Source organism: Caloenas nicobarica, chromosome Z (genome assembly GCF_036013445.1).
Source record: "Caloenas nicobarica isolate bCalNic1 chromosome Z, bCalNic1.hap1, whole genome shotgun sequence".
In the NCBI taxonomy this organism is placed as follows: Eukaryota; Metazoa; Chordata; class Aves; order Columbiformes; family Columbidae; genus Caloenas; species Caloenas nicobarica.
The window spans coordinates 6,558,188-6,584,678 of record NC_088284.1 but is presented as its reverse complement, the minus strand read 5'-3'; positions in this window follow the sequence as shown (position 1 = coordinate 6,584,678).

The following is a 26,491-nucleotide window of genomic DNA, read 5'->3' as shown; positions in this document are numbered from 1 at the left end:
CCTGGAGATGGCTGAACACCTGCCTGCTGATGGGAAGCGGTGAATGAATCCCTTGTTTAGTTTTGCTTGCGCGCATGGCTGTTCTTTATGTACTAAACTTTCCTTACCTCAAATCACAGGTTTTCTGACTTTTACCTTTCCAATTCTTTCCTCCATCCCATGGGGCAGGAGTGAGCGAGTGGCTGCATAGTGCTTAGTTGCTGGTTGGGGTTAAAGCATGACGTGGTATCTACGCAAATATTTTCAGCCGATTAGTGCAACAGAACATATCTGATGCATAAGGATTCATCTCATTTAAGTTTCACTAAATAAAAGTTAGTAGTTTATTCTTACCTGATCACTCTGTAGCAAATAGAAAGACAAGCACCCTCCTAAAAGGATCAGTTATTCCATTCACTATTTAGGAATGGGATGAATTACCTGTGTCCTTCCATTGGTTCTATAGGCAGTGCACATGGCTGGTTCAGAACAGCCACTTTACTTTTAGATTGCTAAACACAGAGTCACTGCAGACCACTCTTCAGTGCATCAGACCACTCTCTGAGGTCACTGCCGTAGCAGTTAAAAGGCAGATAGAGATGCAAAGCAGCATTTGTGGCAGGCTCACAAATAAATCCTTACTTTTTTTTCTTACTCAGCCTGAATAAGTAGATGTATCCCCACATTGAGCCTACACAGCCATCAGAAATGTGTGTCCCTGTGTTAGTCTTAGTGGCTTACTTAATTTAATACTACTGTTTCTCTGAATAAGTCTTCTTCTCACGGCCCTCATGTCATCAAAAAGGGAAATAAAGTTCATGGGTTGTTTGCTCACTTATTTTTAGTACATATTGATCCACACTGTTAAGATGGCCAGCAAGTGACAGATAGGTCTTCTGAGGGTATGAGAAGCACTATGATAAGGTCTTATACTGTTTTTGAAACTCCACCTTTGCCTGGGTTTAGTAAGGTTGAATGCCTGCTTGCTACAATCCTACTTATATTTTTAGGAGATCTCACTAAATTCTGGACAAATAAGTGAGATACAGTAAAACTGCTAACTGCACATTAACTCTGCTCCTCAAATGAAGTTTTGTTTTGTTTTTAGTCTGATAGTGCTATGGAATAGATTGCAGCATAAATCCTCATGTTTTGTGATATAAACCTACCATTTGCTGATGTAGGCTAGGAAGAAATTTTCCCTCTGGGCAACAATTATCCATAAGGTTGGGAGCTTGGGAAATCACGTATTATATGAGCTCTGGTCTTCTATTGTATCAGCTGTGAAAATCAAGACAAGGATAATATTTGCTGTCAAACCCCCAAATGAGGTACAACCCACAAACAGATCAAAGCCCTGTTAAGCTTCTGAACATTGGACATTATTTATTATTATAGATAAACCATTGACTCTCCATACTTTTATATGCACTGGCCATACCAAAAAAAAAAAAAAAAAAAAAAGAACATATGCAAGTAAGAAAGGGAAATCTATGAGCTCAATGGTTTTGAAAATGAGTTTATAACCACAGATATGCTGTTAAGCCAGGAAAATGTTGTTAATGCAGATGAAAGAATAACTGCAAAGCTGTATTTTGTAGTCGTATGGAATAGCTGGAGGTAGCTTGACAGGTGGAGGAAATTAGCCCATTAAAATACATAAAGAAAATAAAAAGGAAATTTTACATGTATAATTATTTTCTATGTCCAGTCAGCATTGTTGGTAGAAGTTTGTATATTCTTTCCGCTTTAGCAGTATTTTAGGATATTACGATATTACAGTATAGACAAGATCAAATAAATCAGAGTATGAATATGTGAGAAGAATATAAATTACATGAGGTTGAGGTTAGGCAAAAAAAATGAGAAACAAACCACATCCCACACACTAAATTATATGTGAAAAATAATAACAATTCAATTATATTATACAATGGTATGTCAGTAATTGATACTCTTGAATATCAGAAATGTCTGAAAAAGGTTTTATAAGAATAGCAAATGAGATGTGAATTTAGAATGTAAAGTAATATAAAGAAAGTCAAGTGCAGTTTTGTTTATTCATTAGCAGGTGTATCATATAATAGGCTAAAAAATTATATAACTCCCTTCCCACCCCAAAAAACACATAGACAAAGATCTCTATCCACGTTCACCTCTGTGAACGGACCAAATGCAGAACTCCACTTGTTCTCCCGAATAATTCTTCAGATTAATACACTCACCTGTTGGTTCTCTGTTACTTTGAACCCACAGACTAGATGTTAAATGACATTTTTATATATCTATTTAAAACAAATATTCAATTACATTTTATATTTATGGAAAGAAAAAAAAATCATTATTTTAATGTTTTGGTTCCTGTTAATCCTTTTTATTTTTTTAAAGCATAGTATATAAAAATGGATAAAGTTGCAGTTTGTTCATATTTTGTGATTTTCTGTTTATTTTCCTTGTCTTTACTATTTCTAACTTAAAAAAGAAAAAAAATTCTTCAGTGACAAAACCAACCTGAAATACGTGTCTTGATTCCTTTAATTGTTAAAAATCTCCACTGTGTCCAAAAAGTAGTGAAAATTTAAAATCCTTATATATATTTATATTTATCCTTTTGAAATTGAAGAAAAATGAGAAATTGGTAAAGTATTAAAATTTAAAATACAAAGAGATTTTTAAAAGTGAAACTAAAACAAAAATATAAAAGGGAAAATAAAGTTTCAAACAAAATATGAAATTTGGGAAACTGGGGAAAAAAATACATCCCAGCTGCTTTAGCTAAAAGATAATTTTTAAATAAGATTTGATATAACAACACAAAATAATATTTTGAAAGTTGGGGTTTTTGTTTTTCTTTTTTTTAATTTTATTTTTAGCAAATCTATTTTTCAGTATGAGAAAATAGTGTTTAACAAGCTGAACTCAATGTATTCATCAATAATTTTTGCAAAGCATAAAAAAGACAAGAAATATATGTGTATTTTCAAAGATACAGTAATGATGTTAATGTACATAGTGTGCAGATGTCCTGCCTGTATGACTCTTTCTGGGGAAAAAAAAAAAGTAAATTACATTTTCATTAAAAATTTCAGAAAAAGATATTTTTAGTTACATTAAATGCTATGGAAGTGTGTAAACAGAATATTTCTAATGATCTTGATGAGAGCTGGACCAGAACCCCTTTCAAGAGGTTTTATTTTTATTTTTCTTTTTGCCTTGATGTCAGCAAACTTCCACTGCTATCATCATTATCATCATCAATAATAAGAGGATTACTCCAAACATAGTGCTATATACTGAGGGTAAAATGTAACCCTAAAATTTTGTGATGTTATTAATACTGCTGAATCTACAGTGGTAAAAATCCCTAAATTGAAAAACTGAGTGGAAAATAAAATTTTAGCTGTAATTTGTTTTTTATAACACTTGCTTGTCAGCAACCTGATTCAAATATTTAACAGCTAACACTGATTACTGTTACATTATTCATACGTATTTGTCTGATCACTTGAATGTTGAGCTGCTGTCTGTCCAATCATAACTAACAGCAAAAAGACTCAGAAAACGTTGTGAAGCAACACAGTAAATTGATTTTTAAAAATATGAAGTTCTTGCGTTTGTTCACAGATGTATACATTTGCTTGACTACCGTGCCTATAAAGCAGGCTATTGTTGATGAACAAAGAAACTATAATGAGAGAAGCATGCCCATCTTGTAATGAGTATAGTTATTTTGCTTCTGTAAGCATATCTACTCCACATTTATATATTTCTATTACCATGTATTCATGTACAGGAGTAGTAAAATGATCAGGTAATTTCACATACTGTGCTGTTCTTCGGGGTTTTTTTTGGTTTTTGGTTTTTAGGGTTTTTTGGTGAAATACAAATGAACTTGTAAGAAATTTCAGTTTTTAATTTTGGTTTCTGTTATGTTTTTTGGTTTCCCTTTACCAGTAAAAAGAAAAAAAAAAGGAAAATAAATAAAGTAAAAACCTAAATTAACCTCTATCTGAACTATTCTGAAAACAAATCCAGCTTACAAATATAATTTATTACTTGTGGTTTTCTGATGTACAATAAAAAAATTTAAGGGATAAGCTGAACTAGCAATTTATGTTTTTTCTGGAAACTTTCCTGGACAATCTTTGCCATGGTTTTCAAGATGTATATTATAACATTATAATGTAACCGTATAATTACAATGGAATTGATAACTGTATATTAAAAGATTAAATTCTATGGTTTTGCTGGTTTTAAAATTTTATAAACGTGTTTTAACCTAATTTTTTTCTTAGAGTAAAATAATTTCCTGTTTCTTATGTTTTTCTGTGTAATTTTCAGAAATGAGTTATCTGGCTTGGGAAAAAAAACCCACAACAAACAACACAACAACAACAAAACCACAAACAAACAACCAACAACAAGAAAAACATAATTTGAGAGATTTGCATCCTTTCCCTATGCTTTCCACAGAATGATTATAATTAAAACAATAATACTAATAATGATGTAATTAAACACTATATAATGTGGACTATGCAGTAAGCCATTTGACTAGAGTTACATAGAGAATATTAATTTTATTTTCTACATTTCTAGTCCTGAAATTGTAATCTTGATATTACTTTACAGACAGACAGTTCATTGAGAATTTCAAAGCTGAAATACAATCTGTAGAAGTATGAATAAGACAATTTTTAAAAAATTTTAAATATTGCCTTATACATAGTAAGATGTTAGTCTGTTATACAGAAGGCTACATCCCTGTATTCTTCATAAACTTTTGTAACCAAAAAATGTCCCCCCAAAAAATTTTGCTTTTGAAGTCATCTGAAATGTACCAGCTCCAAATAGAAATGTGAAACCTACATGCATTTACAACAAAACTCTTTTGCAAAAGAATCTCACCACAATATTTCAGGTGAAAATCACCTTTCAACCACAGGAAAGTCAGAACTGGTCAGTCATTCTGTATATTTGAAGAGTGCGTAAAATCCTTGTCTGGAGTTATCTGGCATGAAACATTGATGCGAAGGTATCAGAACTGCAGAGCAGTGAATGGCCACTGGGATGTGTGTAAAAGTTCTTTACCATGGGTGGATTGACTTATGAATTCCGAAGCAGTCTTAGAGCACAGCCAAAAAAACTGAATGCTGGAGCTCTGACAAAGTTTGACTCATTCAAATTTTCCTCCTCATGTTTTCTCTGGAGGGCAAAATAAGCCAAAGTTCACATCCACATTTGAATTTTTCTCTTGCATTTCTGGCCTAGTTGCATCCAATAAAATTAGTTGCTTTCCAACAAATAAAAATCCCTCTGTTTCCACAGGGAAGGAGAAACTTCCACTGAGATATTCAAATTTACTGAATGCTGACTTTGTAAGCCCCCATTTGGTTGATAACACAATGCCCAATAGTTCTGCACAAACCATGTGCACAAACTGTGTTTACCTGTCAGTCGTGCTGCTGCAAACCTGCCCAGTTTTATCTTGGAAGTATAAGCATCTCAGAACGTTTTATTCCTCTAACAGCAAATCTTTAATTAAATAGAATATTGTAAAATAAATAAATGCATCTGTAAACATGCTGGAGGGCAGAAGGACATGTTTTTATTTATGCTATTTTAATAAAAGATATGTTTCTAGTTATATCCCTGTATGAGTAGTCTAATGTATAAAATGTGGTATGAGAAAGTCTTGTCTTATGCTACAGCTTCAACCAATGTTGTGTTTTCAGTTCAGGAAGATGATTGTCTCCTTTTTTTCTTCTTCTGCTTCTTGCCCTTTCCCCCTTTTTCTTAAATCATTTTGGGCAGAACTTAATAAGCACGAGCTTTGCTTTCCTGCATCAGAAAAAGGATTAGTCTGACAAGAGCCAAAACAGGCCATGCAGAGAAAGGTGCAAAAACCCCTTTGTGGATGAAGCTGAGTGGTTTTTGTTGGTTTGTTTGTTTTGTTTTGTTTTGTTTTGTTTTTTTTCCATAGGTGTTCTCTACCTATTGTCTCTAAGTTAAACATTGCTCCAACTTGAAAAAAATGAAAATATACTCTTTAATATCCTTACACCTACTTTCTGTCGCAGACATTTAATAATTTTCTGACAGTCCTTTAAAAACACTCTCTAGAGAATATGTTAGCCATTTAAGTACATAAGTACTTTAAGAACTGTGCCTAAATCTTTGGTCCCATGATGATGAATCCCACTGTCCATTCAAATTGTGTGTGCAAAAATGCTTTTCTTCATCAATCTGTTTTTAGTTAGCTCTATTTCATTTAATGTCTCCACAATCTTGATTACCGCCTGGGATAGCATCTGTCTACCTATTTCAGACTTCTTCTGTGGAATGATTCTGCTGTACACCGTGCTAGTGTTTCGCCTACGTAAACCAGTGTAAGAAATAGCTGAGGTTGATTAAAGCATCATATTTATGCTCAGCCCAAGGGACCAGAAGCAGTGTTTTCATTTTTTCTGCTAAACTTACCAGTGCAAACTCTCACAAGGAGGTACAGAGCTGGTGGTACAGGGCTGTGGTGCAAGAACCGTGTGGGCCTATAGAAGTGAAGACAAACCGAGTGCACGCTTCAGGGTTCAGCTGATTGTCCAATAATGCTTCATGTGTGCAGATGTACCTTACACCGGCGTAGTACCAGGGCTGTTCCACTCAATACATTATTATTTGTAGCTTCACGTAATTCACAATACACTGAGATGGCTGATTCTCCCATTAACCGTAACACAAAGAAGCGTTTATTTTCCTCTTGGTTCAAAATATATCCCACCTCCTTTCTTTTTCATTTTTTTTCCCCGTTTTTTAAACATTGAAAACTTTTAATGGAGATTGAAATTGCCCTTGGTTTCACTTACAAGACACAGTTTAGACTTATTTTTCCTGCTGTGAAAACAAAGGGTTATAATACTTCACAATCTCAACTGCAGCAGGAATGCCTAGCTTCCCACTGCAATACCAAGCAGACCTTTCCCTGGGATCACATGCTATTTAAAGTGTTTCATTTTCTACTGGTACAAGCAGAAGCCTCATCAAAACTGTGAATTTCAGATAAGCTTTTATCAGACTTTTGCTGTAACCATCTCAGAAATGAGCTGTCATCAGCAAATTTAATCTGTCTCTGGCTGCTTTAATTGTTAGCACCATTTCTGCCAAATCCTTCACAGTCCTCATAGCATGGAAACTTTCTTTCAGACTTTTAATTCAGTCAGCAGAGATTGCATATAGTATTTATTTTTTCATATTTATGACTTACACATTTAAAAGAGTGGAGGACCTTGATTGAACAGTTGAATTATGGAAATGCAACTGCATGACTGGTATTAAAAACTGAGTCTGAAATGTGCAGCTGAGAGTGATTTGGGAGAACCCTGCCAGCAAGAATAAAGCTCTGGAAGATATTTTACTGTATTTGGAGTAAGGATAAGTAGAAGTAGATTTTCTTTAATGTTGTGTGTCGTGGAATTTTTTTGGTGTCTACAAATAATTGCAAAAGGGCCCCATCTTACTCATGCTGAAGGACAAAAAACGATGGCCTTATGCTTAAAGCTGTTGCAAGAGGCCTCAGCGAAAGAGGGTTGAGTCTCTCACTTTGCCACAGGCTTTCTGTGTGACCTTGAGCAATTTACTTTGGCCTGAATTCTAAGAGGATTTGATCATATAACAGTCTTCTGTGGGAACAAGGTGCCCAAGTGCTCTTGCATAGCCGACCCCGAGTGCCCGGTCCTACCCATGAGCACTAATTACTACTCAATTTTATCTACCAGTTGGTTGCCTATCCAGCGAGCACTGTGAGATCTTCCAACAGTTCCTCAGAGGCAGTTTGAAATCTGACACTTCAGACTGGGGATTTTTTAGGTATCATCCGAAATTCTTTCACTGTTCAGCTCTTCTGACAAACCATTTATCAATATGCTAAGCAGCATACATACTAACTAAACCAGAAGGGGTTTCTCTTACTTTTCTCCAGTGAGTGCTGTGACAGTGAACTCATAAATCTAGAGCTAACTAGGTGATGTGTACTGCACGGCTAGGTGAATGGACAGTGCCTATATAAATATAGCAGTGAGAAACTATGATTACAGCTCTGGACCTTCCTGACATAACACTTTTTTCTGGTTAATTTCAGCGTTCATAGCACCTAAGAAATTGCTTTGTCATAAGAGCAATTACAAACCCTTCTTAGGCAACCTGTTCCAAATACAGTCAGGCACAGGAATAAGAACTCCAGAATTGTTATGCCTGGACAATTTTAAACAAGTATCTCTCAAAATTTTAAAATATAAAATCTTTCACTGGGAAAGATATGGCCAAGTTATGTCAGTACTAGTAAAACTGTGATTCATGGACAGCAGTGGTTCATTAGGCACCAATAAACAGTCCTAGCTGATGACTATAGTTGGCATGTGGTGGGAAACTATAAAACAATAAAATTAAATTTATCTAATTCCAAAGAACTAATTTGCTGGGATTGGCCTCTTTCTCTTTATTATTTAAAATGGTTGGCATTCGTATTTCTTTATTTTTGTGAAACTTGTTTTCCTGTGTGAGGATCTTGCAGGGTCCACGGTAATTTGTTTTTACTTTGAATGTGTGGTTGTTCATTTGGTTGTTTGCTTTGGATAATTACATCCCTCCTGCCACATCATTCCCTTTTGTAAACTATGGGAGTTACTAATACAGCATGATTTGCAAATTCAGATTATTCTAAATGAATATGCAATTTGAAATTCACTTTGTGCAATTTCAAGCATCCAAGTTTATAATATGCTTTTGCATTCATGCCAATGAAGATCAAATCTGAATGCTCAAAAAAGTGAAGACAAAAGGATATTTCTTCAATTCTCCCATCTGATTGGAGCCTTTTATTTTGTTCTTCAGTGACAGCTGTGTCTGACCTTGCCCCAAGTTTTATGGCAGTGACAAGAATTGTCTTGTTGAGGAGTTTGAGACTAGCAAGGGTGATGTGCCAGCTCTCCTAGCTTGGCTAAGAAAAGCTCTAGAATTCTAAGAATTGGAAGAAAGAAGCAAGAATTTTCTATTCCAAGATGTAAAAATTAAAGGCAAAAATGAACAAAATGACAATTAGTATTTCATCTACATATTTTTGTTCTCCCAGAACATATGTGAGTTCATATTTACTATGAAAGTCAAAAGGAATTTTGTCTTCAGACCCAGCAGATGAAGGGAATGTCCTAGGCACCACTGAAGAAATCAGCCATCATTTCTGTCCCAGCAGCAAATTATTCGTGTTCCTTAAAAGCAGTTCATGCCTTCTCCTCTTCTCTGTATCCAACAAGATATAAGGATGTCTGGGCTGCAGTGGAATCTTTCATGATCCTTGCTAGGCAGTAAACATGTGGCATGCAACCTTTCAAATTCATGAGTCAATATGTTATGAATTCAGTCACAAGATGCTTCTTTTCTCAGAACATACGAATATTGACACATACCATTTAAACAACTGAAATACTTTATGTATGGTCGAAGAAATGGAATAAACTCTACTGCAAAATTTCCTGTAGGCAGAAAAGTATCAACAGTTAATAATGTCCCAAAGGAAGTCATGTCCAATGAGTGGTTTTAGTAAACTGTGAAAAATCCCCAGAAGAACTGCCTAGGGAGTCGTTAACATGATAATGGTACATTTTTGTCATGTATAAAAATGGACCCAACAGGGATTCTTGATGTCACAACCACCTTTTGTTGATATCTCTATATCAAAAATTTTTTAGTAGAAACCTGCTGACTGTACCTAAACTGTCTCATTCAGTGCCAAAGTTAGTAGACTTCATAATTTCTTAGGGCTGTTGCTCAGAATCATAGCTCTGCATCCCGTATCTTCTCATCCAATTTATTCCTTTCAGCTCACCTGCCTGATCCTCTCAGAACCACAGAATCCTGGTAATGCTTCTGTCACATCCCTTTCACATTTGCATCAAACCCCACACAGTCATATCTGTGGATTATGGGGCTCTCTCTGTCTCATAGAAGAAAAACTCATGGATCAGCCTGAAGAGAAACAGAGTGATAGACACATATTCAAGACAGGAAAACATATTATAATTGCATGGACACTGAACTAAAATGAACTGTGACATAACCAGTGTTACAAGTCCTGATTTCCCACATCATCCAGACTGGGAAGATGGCCAGGCCCACCATAATTTCAATCCTCCTGGATTGCCTGTTTTCCTTCTGTGAAAATCAGTGCACAGAACGGAAGTGAGTAAAAGCACTGCTACCCATCCAGGTCCCGCTCCAGCTGAGGGGCAAAACATAACCAAGATGAACATCCTTACCCAGGATCCACAAGTGTTCCCAGGCTATCTCGTAGAGACAGAGCCTGTTTGTACCACATGTACTGTATATATGAGAAGGCTCAATGTCACCGACAACAATAGTCCTTGTAAACCATGTACATGAAGAGCTACAATGTGCTGATGCACACTGCAAAAACAAGAATTCATAAAATGTGAGGCCAGTGGGGTACACTCTAATTTCTGGAATAATGCTTGTTAGGGACCTTCCTGACTTTGACACTGTTCCAAGTCCAAGAGCACATCTCTCTGTAAACAAAACAGAAAGCATCTAGTCTTCATTTAAAGATGTCCAATGAATGAGAATCCACCAGAACCTTAAGCTGCTTTCTTGATTAATTAACATCATTGTGTGCTTTTATACCCTATTTCTTACGCGAATTGGTTTCAAAGAGTGAATTTACACAAACCAGACAGGAAAGGACTGACTAGCATGAAACTTGTTTTCGCTTCCTCAACATTGTTCCCTCTTACAGAGCAGTAGAGAAGCCCCCAAGGTCTCCTCAACTCAGAGGGAGACCAAGATGTCCTGCTCCTCATGCACAGGCAGATCATCAGATGCAGTATTGACATTTAAACATTGAATTGCCACTTCTCTCTTTACTGAAGACATTTATCTGCTAGTTGCTAAGATAACAATGCAAAAAATTAAGCATTAAAAGAAATGTAACAAAAGCAATTACTTGACGGTGTCATTTTTAAATAAAATCTTAATCTAAAATATTTCAGCTTTTTACTTTTATAAATCTGCCTATAACTTATTTTGCCCTAATAGCCAGACAGTGCTTGGTGACTTAATTCTATTCTATTCTTTTTTGAGTCCCATCCTCCTGGTTTTTGTTTTGCGTCATTGTGTTGGGTTTTTTGTTTGTTTTTTTCTTTTTTTTTCTCTAGACAATGCAACTCAAAACTTTTCATGTGTCTCCTTGATACATACAAACATTATTCCCATTGTGTCCTTACTGAATGAAAAAAAATTTAAAGTGCAGAGCTGGCATTGGAAGATTGACTGGATTCTAAATTAACTTTCTGACACTAAATGTAAAACTAGAGGGAACAGAACACCAGTAATGAAATGAAATACAAGGTTAAGTATTGGAAACTAATTAGTGAGTTCATCAGCAACAACTCTTTGATGGTCTGAACTGCTTCCAGAAAGATAAGGATACATTGTTTGAGAAAACAATTAAATCCCATCCCATACTTGCATAGAATTATTTCATATTCACATGCAAATCCAAAGACATGTATACACTCAAAATACTAATCTATATATATGCATAGTGTGTTTCTCCTCTTGTTTACATCACTATGAATCAGAGGTAGATGAATGAGAGGTCTGCAATATATAAAACTGCTGTGATGCCAAGGAAATTCAGACCATCTATCATTGTCTTTCATCGTCCTTATTATCAGCAGTAACTTATTTGCTATGTACAGATCCTCATTGTTTTGAATATTGTATGAACATATAACCAAACTCAGAATCTTTTACCAGAAGAATTCAGTCACACGTACAACTGGGTGGACAGAGAGACTATCCATCATCTTTCTACTTATCCAGATTAGCTTTCCTTCTATATCAGTGTGACTCCATGGTAGTTTCTAATAGTTTGCACAGTAGGCACCATTCCTGTTGTGCTCTTTATTGGCAAAAGTTAGGAATCCAAATGAAAATTTTTCATAGAAGATTCGTTGTGAGTTCAGGAATGAGTAGTCTGCAGAGCGCAAATAGGACCAGGTCCTCTCTTCCCCTCTCCAACTAAATCTGTTTTCTCAGTCTAGTGATTAAGGAAGCAGGCTGACAATAGGAAATGTAGTTGATTTTCTGGAGATCAGTTCATGTTAGAGTTGTTTCAGGCTGCTCAGCCCTTCACCTTTATCTGGGACCCAATAAAGGATAAGATCGAGGTATTAAACTGGAGTTTGGAGCAGCCAGGATCCCTGCCATCATGATGATCCTTGGCACACAGGGATGGATATCGCAGCAGGAGTTACTGCGGCTTCAGGCTAACGCTAATAGTGCTGACTATGTGCCTGTAGCAGCATCGGCTCCCGCAGAGCCCCTGCCACAGCTGTCACCGCATGGCAGCTGGGACCTCATCCGCCAGGCTCCCATGCTCACTGAGTCACTGGGAATTTTACTTTCCAGCTATTTTTCCTCTCTTGGTTTCGGAGGAAACACAGACTCATTGAAGTCACCTTCTCTTGCAGCCTATTATTCCACACCACCTTGCACTTCTGTGTTTTTCTCCCCAGGATGGGACCAGTATTTCACTGACTCACCTCTCTGGTGTCACTCAGATAACATAGGCTGGGACATGAGCATAGAATGGTCTCAAATTCTTCCTTTCAGAGAATAATGGGCTGTAGAAAAGGGTTTATTGTTCCTAGGATAATGCTATGTGATGACTAAATTTAGTGAGGAAATGGCCATCCAAGCATTACTGTAATAATGCAAATACTCATTTATTTATCTTTTGATGAGGTTCCAAAGAGCCTAATCAAGTTACAGACTCTTTATTGTTACTTTTCTTAGGCAGGATTTTGACAACTTATTTGCCATTTGAAGTTAAATGCTTTTAACTATTAGTTTTTTATTTTGTATTTTTTTGGCTCATTGAAAAATGAGACTGACCATAGCCACATAATTCTGATCTGCAACACACACTGAAAAAGTTGTGTAGCTTTCTTACTCCTTCTTCACATATAAGTAATCAAGATGGAAGATTCTATCTGGAATAAAACCGGGATTTATGTTGACTGTATGTAGTGGGTTGAAGAGTCTAAGTAAGTTTAGACTCATAGAAGCTCACAGTCAAATTTCCCTATATATTCGGTATTAAGAAGTATGCACCAACAGGGGAGGTTTACAACATTGAGTATTAAATGTCTAAAGCAGCAAATAAAAGGAATCCTCTCTGCCTGGTCTGTCTTTCCTCCCAGTCCAAACCCACATTCTTGGAATCAGAATTAGGGTCCCTGAGTGTGGGAATCAGAACATGATACCACACAAGCAAATAGGGTTTGGGGTCAATTTCTGAAGTGGTGTTCCATGTGGCTTCTTCCCTTTCCAAAGGATATCAGTTGAAGACAGCCCAACATAAGTCACAAGAATATACTCATCACACTGGCTAGTAAAAAAATCATTAATACTAGAAGAAGTTCCTGAACAAATGTGTCTCTGAATTGCAATGATACCTCTGAATCAGTGCCCTCAGAGCACATCTTCCCTGTAGGGCAGTGTCACCATGCACTATTCTATGTAGATTTTGTGAAAAGCTCAAGGGTAACTTTACCCCCTTTCATATGTTGGAAACAAGGCTTTTTCCACAACTATATGTACCAGTAAAGTCAATACAACTTGAGTTCAGTTTCCTGAATTTTTCTATTAGGCCTGAGCCGATTCCAGGCAAGCAGCCTCTCAGATCACCTCAGGTGCTGAAACTTTCTAACATATTTCAGTGCACTGATCAATAGGGTTCTTTTTCCTTTCCTAGCTACATAGGCTGCACAAGGTGAAGAAAATGCCACTGAATGAATATTTATTTTGCAGCATAAAAGAGCCCAGCACTATCTACAAATGTTCTAATTAATTTGGATTAATTTTGTGTGCAAAGTTTGGCTCTGAAGGTGTTGACGGAGTAATACATCAAAGAGGCTTCACCTCTGTAAAAAATCAATGCTAAAATAACCTTGATTACTGTCTCTTGTTGATGTCACACATAACACTAATCAGTCATGGTTTGCACTGAACACTATTATGAACAAATATTATTTGTTCTCTTATTGGCATTTTTGAGACCCTGGGATAATATTCACCATATCTCTTTGAGAGGAGGTTTTCACCTTAGGGAAGTTGTACAGGTTGCTTAGGAGCACATGGTCTGAGAGAAAAATTGAATGAATCTGAAAATTGTAAAGTGAGACATGCACTGCCATGGAACAAAGAGATTCTTACCTTCCTCTCTTTCCTCTCTTCCTCCCCTCCCTGCCTCCTTCCCTGCCTCTCTTCTTCCTTTTCATCTTTGACCTCTTTCTCTTATCTCTCTCTTTCCTTTTCTTGAATTTTTCTTCCTGTTTTCTTGACCTTTTCTTCCCCTTTCCCACTCTTCTGGTTTTCTCACCCCCAACTCAGAACTAGAAAGTATATTCGAAACAGTAGCAGATTTCTGGAGGGAATGTTTTGCAATACAAGAGGGGATCTCTAGAGATGCTAGGTCAGAAATACATGACCTGTGAGGTATCTAAGCCTGACACAACCAAACAAAACCTCAGAGCAAAAGCACCTATCTCACCTTTAATAAGGCTCACTATCGATTTTTGTGACTGCTACTTTTATTCTTCAGAGCAATCAAACATCTGCCACCCAGCTTGTGCCCTCTTGTACTCTCCTTTTTGATTAATTTAAATACTTTTCAGGCTCTTAGGAGTCCCTCCTCTCATCCTTCAATTCCTGTAACTGATTCGATCCCAATTATTTCAGCATGGCACGTTCATGCCACTTCAAGCACCTTCTGGAAACAATTTCTGTGTTTATATTGGCTTCAGGACACCTTGGCTCAAGCTTTCAAGAACTATCAAGAATGGATCCACATCTTACCTGAATCTTCCACAAGATGCCTCTTGACTGAGATTGTCTTTAAGTGACAATTCTCCCTCTCTGGTCCTTCTCGTCTTGGCTGGCAGCCTGACCAGACAGCAAGGCTGAAGCCACATGATGGTACAAGGACTCTTTGCAGTTTGTCCCATGCTCCTGTTGTCCTGATTGTTCACACTGAAGAGTGGTGTGGTTTTATCCATGACTTATGGTTATGGAGGCTCCTCAGAATGTCTTCAAGCAAATAATGTTAAACCAACTTTAATAATTCACAACCAATACAGAAACAAAACAACAGTACAAAACCAAACAACAGAAACCAATATGAAGCAGTGAGGGAAAAGTAATCCAAAATCAAACAACACTCTGACAACAGTTAATAAACTATAGGCTTGTTATACTAGATGGGTATATTATTACCATACAACTACACAAGAATGATGATCCACAGCATGCACTCACTCATTCAAAAGACAAGCTTCTCTCACTCAGGGGTACCCAGAAGAAATAATCACTTGTCCAAGGCAGGGCAAAGGCTCACTCAAGGATATATCCAGGAGAAACAATCACTCACCAAGGAGGAGGTGAAGGCTCCTGGTCTTGAGAAGTCTCCTTAGATGGTGTCCCACTCTAAGAGGAGGGCTCCATTCACAGTCCTGCTGCTCTGAGCAGACCACTCAAAGGAGTTTTTCAGTTGAGGCCACATCTCATAGCCAGGTCACATCTGAGCTGTGATCATTATGGGTATGGCCCAGGAGCTTTTCTGGTCCTAGGGCACTTCATTGGCTGAGGACCTTGTCTGTTGACTGAGGGTCTCATCTGTCCTGCTCCTTGACTGAGGGTGTGTACATGACTCGTCACCACACCTCAGGATTAGGAGGGATGTAATAGTGTGTAACCAAGGTGAGTATGTAAGGACGGCCACACTGGGGCACAAAGCATGTCCCCCCAGTACGGGTTCCAGCTTAAATAAAATGCACATGTGAGGAACAGGATTCCAAAATTAATCTGTTGTTATATAGAGAAAACTTCAGTGGATCAAAGTTATAACTAAGTTATTCCACCTCTACTCACATTCCATCTTCCTTTCTTCCCCCACATCTTCTCTGCATACATTCCCCCAGGGATAAAACCCAGTTTATGTATTTTTGTAATGAGAACAAATGACAGAGGGGAAAAGTTTGTGATGGCTTCTTATATTTTTCTACTTTAGATAGAATAAATTAGCTCAAGACAGAAAAATATTTTAAGAGGCTTCTGTCACAGAAACAGTCAAGCATGACTTATGGATTTCAGCTGATGGAAAATATGTTTAAAAATTCATCCCATTTTTTAGATACAGCCTGAATAACAAGTGTTTATTTACCAGTTGGAAAACGGGCTTTAGATCTCCTATACTGGTTCTGCTTAGTTTAGCAGATGGTACTCCTATTGTGCAACACTGTTTTCAAAGCCACATTGAGGCAACCTCCTTATTTCAATCTACGCTACATCTGTCCCTGAATAGGATGAATTAACCACAAACACGCAAAGAATGAAAACAAATCTTACAGCAAAATTGAGTGGATACGAAAAATGTACACACCCAAAAAATGCCAGGTTCCTTTGTTTAGAATAAAATATGGCATTAGTGTCTTTTATTTTGTCGAGTACTCTTTCTTTGTGAGGAGGAAAGGCTTGGTTTTCACATTAAATTTTGAGTTGTGAACTATGGACCTTTCAATCGCCTTTGTCAAAACACCAGACAGCATTGCGGAAAAAATGAGGGGATGATAAACGTAGGGGAAATAAAGCGCTGGTGGATGTTCTCAGGATCCAAGGCTGGCCTGGCCACAGGAGATGCTGCTCTGGACCCTGGCTGACTTCCCAGGTCTGGGATGTCATCTGGTTTATCCAGTCAGGCCCTTTTCTTTACCAGTCTTTTTTAAGACTGGACAGAGCTAGACAGGCTATCTGCTCACATCATGCTGATAACCAAGCAGTACAGTAGATATCAGGTGAAAAGCAAAGAAAAACGTGAACATATACATACACAAACACAAAGGAACAAAGTGATTGGGAAAGAATTAGAAAAGAAGGAAAGAGAAGGTTCGGTACCTTGTTGATTCAGTGGTAAATATCCATACTGTGTCACTGAAGTTATGATGTTTATGAAGATGTGATGATGCATGAGGCTAAGAGTGGCGTGAAAAAATGGAAATTGTATTTTGGCCCACCCAAGGGCATTTTCCACATTCCTGTAATGCATACATTTTCACAAAGATGTCAATGAATAGACAAGCTCTCCAAATTATAAACACTATCCAATATATTAATGTTAGTCTAGTTACTTATTTTTGTTGTTTGTTCATTTGTTTCTTTGTTTTAGTCTTCCAATTCAGTTTCTCCATTTTTTGTCAAATTGCCCCCCAGCATTGGTTGGGATAAGAGAATTTACTCTTTTTTTAGACTAATGCCTGTTTCCTGACAGATAAGATTAGTGCAGGCCCGTTGAACCACTAGTTCTACAACACCTTCTCTATTCTGTCAGTGCTTGACTGAACCCTTGATTACTTTGGGATCAATTAAAATTGTTTTGTTTTCTTTCTCTGGGCAGGTAAAGCAGTAAGACCTTGGAGACAGCATTCAAACAAAGTTCCACACTTAAAGGTTGATTTCTGTGATATACAATTTTATTTTCAGCTCCCTGCAGATGTTTTCCAGCTGAATAAGGTTTGAAAAGAAATGATCTGTAGTGAGAGAAAAAAAAAGTGCAATTTGAAAGACTCCTTCATTCCAATATCTTAGAAGTGTTCTCATTTTTCAAACATCCTAAAGGTGATAAAGGTTCACTTGTGGTCTGACTTATTGTCATAAAAATGGAAAAAGTTAACAGTGTGAAAGATAATAGTAACACACCTGATGCTGCACAGGCTTCTTGAAGAGCAAAACTGCATTCAAATGCCAACAGAGACCAAAGATTATACCTTAAATCTATTCCTTGGTGAGAAAAGAGTAAATCCTTTTTGCTTTGCTGGCAAGTGAATGTTACTTTTTGTCTGTGCCTAAGCAGTCCACCTGCTTTGCAGTTTTGTCTTGGAAAGCTCTGTCTGGGGCAGCATGTAGTCACTAGACAGCAGCCTTGCAACTTCAAGTGAGCCCAGCTTCTCAACCAGCTTACAGACAGTTGAATCATAGGCTTAAAAATACGATGAGTCTGAACAGGATTCTTAGAAAATTAAGCTGGCAGAATTTAAGGGATTCAACAATGTCTGATAAAACAAAGGTTTTGAGTTGGGTTTTTTTATGCTGTTTTAGGGGCTTTGTTTCTTTGTTTGTTTGTTATGAATCTCTGTAGGGGGTATTCTGTTTGTTGGCATTCTTCTGCCTTTAAAAGCATAAATAAAAAAAACTGGTAATGATGTCTGAAATAGCAATAGACATGACAACAGCAAAGGTGACCAGGAAATTGCTTGCTGCAGAAGTTTCTGGGCCATGTGTTATGTTCAAATAATTACTTAAATGTCAATAGAATATTTCTTAGAGCTAGAGATAAATTAACATAATCATGGCAGGAAACTGAGGATAAAAATAAGATGAAAAAAGAAATCAAAAGTGAAGAGTCAGGCTCATGGCACATAATTTCAGGTTTCTACAAAGTAGATATCACCATCAGAACCAGTCATTCTAGGTTCTTTCCACAGGCACTAAGAAGAAATAGGCACTTCCAGCATAATTCACCAACCTTCTGTTAAATTCCTCTTTTAGGACAAGATGAATGATGCCCTTTAAAAATGCTTGGTTCCTTCCACAGACTACAACAAGAATTTCAGATGTTTGTCTCAGCTGTGTGTATGTACAAGGAAAACATCAGCAGCTGGGTGAGTTCCAGCTTACCAGAGAATTTGACTGGAAAGCCGAAGCCACTGAGTATGACTACATTAGTGATATAGTGCAAAGCGGAGATCCTTTTTGATGTGAATTTGCCTTGTATCTATACTGGGGGTCTTACAGAACCATACTCTAGTACCCAGCTGGTATAAACAAAATTGTTTCCTTCTCAATACAACCAAAATCAAAGTCACAGCAGGACACCATCTGAAGCTCATCACTTGCAAGGTGAATGGATGCAAGGTCCTCCAAAAGTGAGCTCTGTATATGTGTGCAGCATCTGTGACTGACAACTGGCACAGACTTCATTGACAGTAGAAACACAATGTGGACACAGTCTCAAAAAACCATAATACATCACAGAACATCAACTTACAGACCTTCCCTATTCCAACATACCAGTAATGTTATACCACATAAGGTAAAAAAATCATAGGAAACCCTGAACAAAAAAGACAAGGCAGTTATATGTATAGGTAAATGTAATGCAGGTTCAGGGACTTTATAGCCCTCTGAATTCTTCCACATTTAACCTATGTAACTTCGCATTAAACCCCATTTATTCTCAGTGTTTTGAATATGCACATGTGTAATGTAACTGCAAATCATTGATCCAGATCATCCTAAAACTTCTCAATATCTATTTATAATCAACAGCAGTATCAAAACCACACAGAAACCATGTACATGCCAAGACTTTGTGGCATTTGCACAATGTCAATAATTTCCACAAATACAAGCGTTTGACAAACACATGAAGAAGTGTTGATCTCCACATGCACAGGGGACACAACAATGATTTCCAGATGCCCAGCTGGAATTACTGTTCCTACTTCAACTAGCCTGTGAAACACTTCTCTGATCCTGTGCACTTACTGAAAATAATAATAATAATATTGAAATACCCTTGAAGTCAGCAGTCATAAATTGATTGAGTACAAACTAAATGGAAAATAAGCAAAAGTGGTTCTTCAGCTGGGTTACTCAATTTCAAAAGGGAAAACTTTGACAAATTACATGAACAAGCAAGTGAAGTCAGTAGAAGCAAAAAGTTCAGGGGCTTGCAGTGTGACAGATTCCTCCAAACTCTTTAAGTCAGCAGTGAAAAGTTATCTAAAACTTGCACATCAAGCAAGTGAGAACAAAACTTTCGGGAAAGGTTTCCAAATGTATTTGGATGTATAGCCACCTCGAAAAGGACATTAAGAGTAAGCATAAAGTGCACGAGAAATTGAGGGAAAAAAAAAGATTGATCAGCAAATAAAGGAACACCTTAGAGATCACGAAGCGTAGAAATAATGTAAGAATTGCCAACAGCCAAGCTGAGTTAGGCCTTTCAAAGTACATTAAAACAAATAACAAAAAAGCTCTTCAGTCACATAAATAAAAAGGAGAACAGCAAAACTAGGAACAGTATCATATGCCACAAAGTTGGGTAGAAATAAGGCAGTATATGTGTGGGTCTAAGTGTTTTGTCTTATTTTCCAATAAAAGATCGCTGAATAGGCAGAAGAGATTACGAAAATGAAAGAATAGAAATTAAAACAAAAAATTTATATACAAGAGACAAGCAAAAAATACTTTATATAACTAAATAACTAAATTAATAATATAATTAATTAATAAATTAGAGGCTTTCTTAGTTGTAAATTAACCCCTATCAGGTAAGTATTCTAACTCCAGAGTAACATTACAAAAGAGTAATAAATGTTCTCTCATTTTATAATGTACAAATTATCTACTCCTCAGTGAAGAAACTTCAAAGACATGAGAAGATGTTGCCTATCTTACCAATTCTCCATCTAAAGTAGTTCATACTTTTTGCTGGATGTTAAGAGACGTAATGAGATTTATATTTTTCTTGGCATGAAGAGACTTGAACAGCAGTATTGCTGAACAGAACAGATGGAGTTCACCTCTGACTAATTTAGGGGAGACAGGATTTGCCACATCTTTCTGCTCATCCTGGCCCAATGAATATGTGCCCAGTTAAGCTCAAGTTTTATATCACATCATTGGGTTTAAACTTGAATCCCTGGATTATGCTGTGAAGATTTTCAACCAAAGGTGGGGTAATTGCATCTTCTTCTTGTGTTACTAACTTTTTTCATGGTCAGGGTTCTGGCTGTAGCGTGCAATGTGTTCCTTAACTACTTACCATGGACACCAAGGAAAGACACTGCAGTCTCCTCATTATTTTCAGCCTTTACCTTTTGGCTAGTTCTGTGTACTCGAGAACCGAGATTCAGGTTTCTCAGTGTTAAATGTGTTGAAGGCACTTGATGCCAGTTTGAGGTACTAATTGTCTTCTTGTGTTCTGTGTAGTGAATAAAATATAGCAAATGCCTAGCAAGCAAACAGCACTCCACTAATATGTAGGTAAATAGAACTTTATCTAATAAGCAGAATCTAGAACTTTCCACTCAAGTCCCCTAAATTTTATGTTGCCTAGGCATGCTCTGTCTCTGATTCGACAAATCTGTCTTTATTTCTGGCATTGTGGGACAGCATGACTTAAAAATAAATAAATAAATAAATAAATAAATCTACTCACCAAGGGGATTAGAGATAAAGGCTTGAATGAAGTCAGATAAAAAAGGAAAGGCATGTCTTAAATCAGAGCCCTCCTTTCTTGCATGAATGTTGCGGTAGATAAGAGATGAGCCATCACTGCTGGCCTAAGCCTTTAGCTTTGCTCAGCCTAAGCTTTGTTCAGAGTTCAGAGTTGCAGATCAGAGTCCTCCAGGACAGTACTTTGTTTCTGGTGCAAATTAGATATGCAGAATGAAAAAAATTAATAAAAGAATGTTCAAGCATATGCAACTCATGCAATTTTCAAGACAGAACTGTTTGAAGACTCTGAGTGAAAAGTCAATATAATATCTTCATTTGGAGATATAACACTATGTGGGACAAGGAGATAGACTGCTGTTTGGATAATTAAAAAAAAAAAAAGAAAGAAAGCATGAGCTTTTCTTACTGCATAAGATATAGAGAATTAAAAAAAATATCTAATTCTTGTTCATAAAAGTGCAAGGATCATATGCTTTTAATAATAGATTTCTTGTTTGCAAATCTTTTTGTTTTGTTTTGTTTTGCTTTATAATAAAGATTACTACCAGCAGGACACATTAAAATATATTATGAAAGATTTATGCATTCATCAACTCCATGGCAAAGGTCATTTATATCATTTGGTAAAGACAATGAGAAATGCTTTCCTTGTGAAAAAAGAGTTCTTAATGAGACCACCTACTCGTTTCCTCCCTGCTGAAACCAGTTAGATGTATCAATTATTTGTTTTAATAAGAAGAGCTGTATAATACTCAAAGAAGGGATGTAAGCACAGCATTTTTATATACAGAATTACTATAAGGGGAGCTGTGTTTAAAATACTAATCTGCAAGAGGAAGGGCAGCCCTATTCTGGGTAGGAATTAGCCATCTTTATTCTGCGCAGGTCAGCAGAGCTCCATCAAGTTTTGTGTTTCTGGAATTTCAGGACAGATACACTCTAGGTGTCTAAAACAAGCAGATTTTGGTGAGAATTTCCAACGTACTCAGATGTCTAACTGTTGATTTGAAACTACTTATGCTTGAGTGTTTTGGAAAACCCAAGGAAACACCTTTATATACTGTTAAGTATCTAAATACTTTTGTTATATTTCAGCCATGGGGTCATCTGGGCAAGAAAGGCATGAACCTGTTAGGAGGTCACAAAAAAAGGGCTGAAACACCTCTTGTATGAGGGCAGGCTGAGAGACCTGAGGTTGTTCAACCTGCAAAGGGTCCCAGGAGACCTTATTGTGGCACTTCTGTACTGAAAGGGGGCTTCTAAGTAAGATGGAAAGAGACTTTTTACCAGGACCTGTAGTGACAGGACAAGGCTTAATGGTTTTAAATTGAAAGAGGTAGGTTTAGACTGGATATAAGGAAGACATTTTTTATTAGGAGGGTGTTGAGACACTGGAACAGGCTGCCCAGAAAAGTTATGGATGCCTTGTCTCTGGAAGTGTTCAAGGTCAGGTTGGATGGGGCTCTGAGCAACCTGGTGCACTGGAAGGTGTCCCTGCCCATGGCAGTGGGGTTGGAACTACATGATCTTTAAAGCCCCTTCCAACCCAAACCATTCTATGATTCTGTAAGTCATCAGGAAGGTGTCTTTTTAAACCAGGAAGTTTTTTGTTTTGGTTTGGTTTTTTTTATTTTTAAATGGTTGGTTCATGCTGCCTTTTTTTTTTTTTTTTAATCTTTTTTTCCCCCTGTCCCCTCCCACAATCATGTTGTCTTTCCTTCTCATATGGATCTAATCAGGTTGTGGAAAGCCTGCATGACAAAGATCACAATCTGGTAATGTATTCTTTCTAAGATGTTGAATTGTTGGTGGATCATCTCATTGCACTGACTACCTGTTAGCTAGAGGAAAACCATCTTGGATTTACATTGGATGTGTCAAGCAACTTCACCAAAATATCTGTGGAGAGGTACTGGTTTGAGGATCCACTACCATGATTTTCGCACCTGCAAATGGTGACAGCTCTGCTTCAACAGAGCTTACATTTATGCATGAAATCAAATTTTGCCAAAGTGTGATTGTAAGTAAAATTGGAATCAGGCTTGATAAAAAATGCTTATGTGAACGGCTTCGTTTGTTTTTGTTTTTGTTTTTGGTTTTTGTTTTTGTTTTTGGTTTTTGTTTTTGTTTTTGTTTTTGTTTTTGTTTTCATTCAGGAATGCAACATATATATATATATACACATATATACCCCTAGCTGATTAACGAACTTGAGAGTTTCTAAGCCAGTGTCCATCTGCCAAGGTGAGCAATGCCTAAGGAAAGCATCCAAACTCTGCAAACAAAGAGATGACTGAGAGGTGGCTCTACTCGAGAGTGTGCACAGCAAACACACACGAACCACCTGCCTTCTGGAGGCTGCAGTGACATTTGAAGAGTTAACAGCATGCATCCCCAGGCTTCAGGCAAATGAGACTTCCACCCCACTGCAGTGTATTGGTCAGACATGTGCCCCCTGCCCTCCCTTAAAACTACAGAGACATGACATTTTAACTTGAACAAGCAAGCCGTCCATAGAAAATAACACCATGACAACTGTCTGTTGAAGGTGCCTCCCTGGGTGTGAGATCCTTATCGCCTGAGCATATATCCTCACTTAACAAAACAAATGTGCTTCAGAAGCTGGTGGGGTTTTAGCGCAACTTTGAAACTACTTTCTTTGTGGAGCTCACTATGAACTGCCTGCTGATAGGTGTTATTTAAAATGCTGGTGACATCAAGATAGGAAGGCTATAGTTACTGCTGGAGCCACAAATGGGAAAAGAAAGGAATGTGAAAATTCAGCTTAACTGTTATCTTCTAGGACTCGTGTGGTTCTCTCGTGTGTGAATGTGCTCTTTGTTTGTCTTTGCATTATTGCCTCTAAATAACAGAGATTTCTTTCTTTCTTTTCCAGTTATTTTCCAACAGCAGGATGCTATTCACTCTTTCAGAACAATGAAGGGTCTGAACCTGAAAATGTGCACAAGAACTTAACGTTAGTTCTCAGGGGAACAGTTCCATCGAAAGCAATATGAGTATTTATTACATCATGAGTTCTACTGAAATAAATTTCTTTCAAAATGATAGTTCATTCCCTCATCATTTCAGTCATCACAACAATGTCAGACAGGGCTTTAAAATTAACATTTAAATAAACAGAAATAAAGACTTTGCATTGCTGCTTTTGAAACCAGAAAAATTAAAAAAAAAAAAAAAACCAGAAAAAAGTGTATTTGGGGCGTGAAATTTCTTTTGAGACTTGTTCTTTAACAGATTTTGTTTGTCCTTTTAACTCACAGTAGATAGAGTGTACAGCTTTCATTGTGAAATTAAATTCACAGTGTTTCATGCAACATGATTATTCCTTTGCCACCAACTAATTATCTAAAAACCAAAACGGAACAATAAAGTATGTGAATTATTGCAGAACACTCATGGCAGCTGCTTGCATTTTTGCAAGTTTCTTTTTATTTAAGTCATTTTCACCTCTCAGCATTTTTTAAGTTATCAAGGTTTGGTTGTGTGGGGTTTTTTTTCTTTGGTATGTGTTTGGGTTTTTTTTAGTTTTGCTTTAGTTTAGAATGTTTTATGTTTATATGCATATACATAAATAAATATATGTGTGTATGCAAATATACATACACATGTCATACATACACAATTTTCATGTGAGATGCAGGAACTGAAGATACAGTAGTGACTGAATTATTCTTAAAGAAAACCATCCTGTAAAAACATATATTTCAATAAGACTACCGGAATTTAATATTGTGGAACAGCAACAAATATTGTAGGAAGGAAATGATAGATAGCACATGCAAATATTGATATACTATAGTTACTTAATTCCCGCCTAATTACTAAAAAGATTTATAGGAACATGGAATTGTAGCTATAAACCTTATGGTTTCTTTGGCAAAAGTTCAGCTGATTAGTTTAAGAGAGAAATGACTTAGAGACAACGAGATTCCTGACTTCAATGAGATCAGATAGAAATTCTGATCTCCAGAGGATCATCGAATCAAGTCAATAGCTACAGGAATATTGATGGACACAATCAAGGAGATTACCTCCATATTTTAAGTTATAAATATGTGCAAGTATTTAGTTAAATATGGCCTTCAAAACCAGACAGACAGAGGAGAATATATTTGTATGCAAATTGTGCTTCCTGCTTTAAGTTGCTAATCATGGTCATTTTGGTTGTAATTGTATGTTTTCCCATGTGGAAAAACATTACTGTGGTGCACTGAATAAGCAGTGTAACCAATTTTGTGTCGCCTTAACAACAGGCTTACCATTCATTAAACATAGTAAGGCTAGTCCAAAGAGAGATAAGAAGCCAGCTGTCTCAGTCACTTCCAAATACCTTGCCATCACCCAAAATAAATTTTATCATGCTCTTGGCCGCTCTCATGACTATAGTCCCAGCTCTTTACTGTAGATTTACATCAATTATGCAAGTGCAAAATGAATGTCATGTCAGTGTGATATATCATCTGAGCAAAATGGAAGCAGACTGCTTCTGTTTTGCAGAGGCCCTAAGAATGACAAAAACTGCAAAGTCCTGGGTTGGATCACAGCTGACGGAAGGTGAGAGTCTCAGTCTTTTAACAACTGCCAGGATCTAACAGGGACACCTTTGTCTGCTCATCTCAGCAGAACTGGTTAAACGCAGATTCCAAATGCATTTTGCCATTTGAAGTTTAACATTGCCTTTCCAGAAAATCGATCTGTATCTACAAAGAAGAAGGAAGCATTTACAAATACAGAACCCCACCTAGTGCTTTACCAACAGCTACATCATTGTTTGCTTCTTGCAAGGCACTCCAAAAATACCTAGCTCCATTCTTTAGACCCCCCACACTAGAGTAATCTGCAGTACAGTTACTATTCCAAATATCTGCTATTTTTCTATTTTTTCCATCTCTTTCTTTTTTTTTTTCTTTTTCTTTTCTTTATACAAAGCTGCACTTGGTGGATTTCATCTGCTATCCAGTTATTTGGCAAAAGGATGTGAGAATCCAGCTTCTTATGGGCTTTCAGTATGTGTGGGATCGAGGTAGCACAGCAGTCCCTCCTTTTTCTGAGACTGCTGCCACAGCAGCCTCAACAACAAAAATGCACAGTCGGCGGTTTCTTTATTTTCATCTTTGTAGTA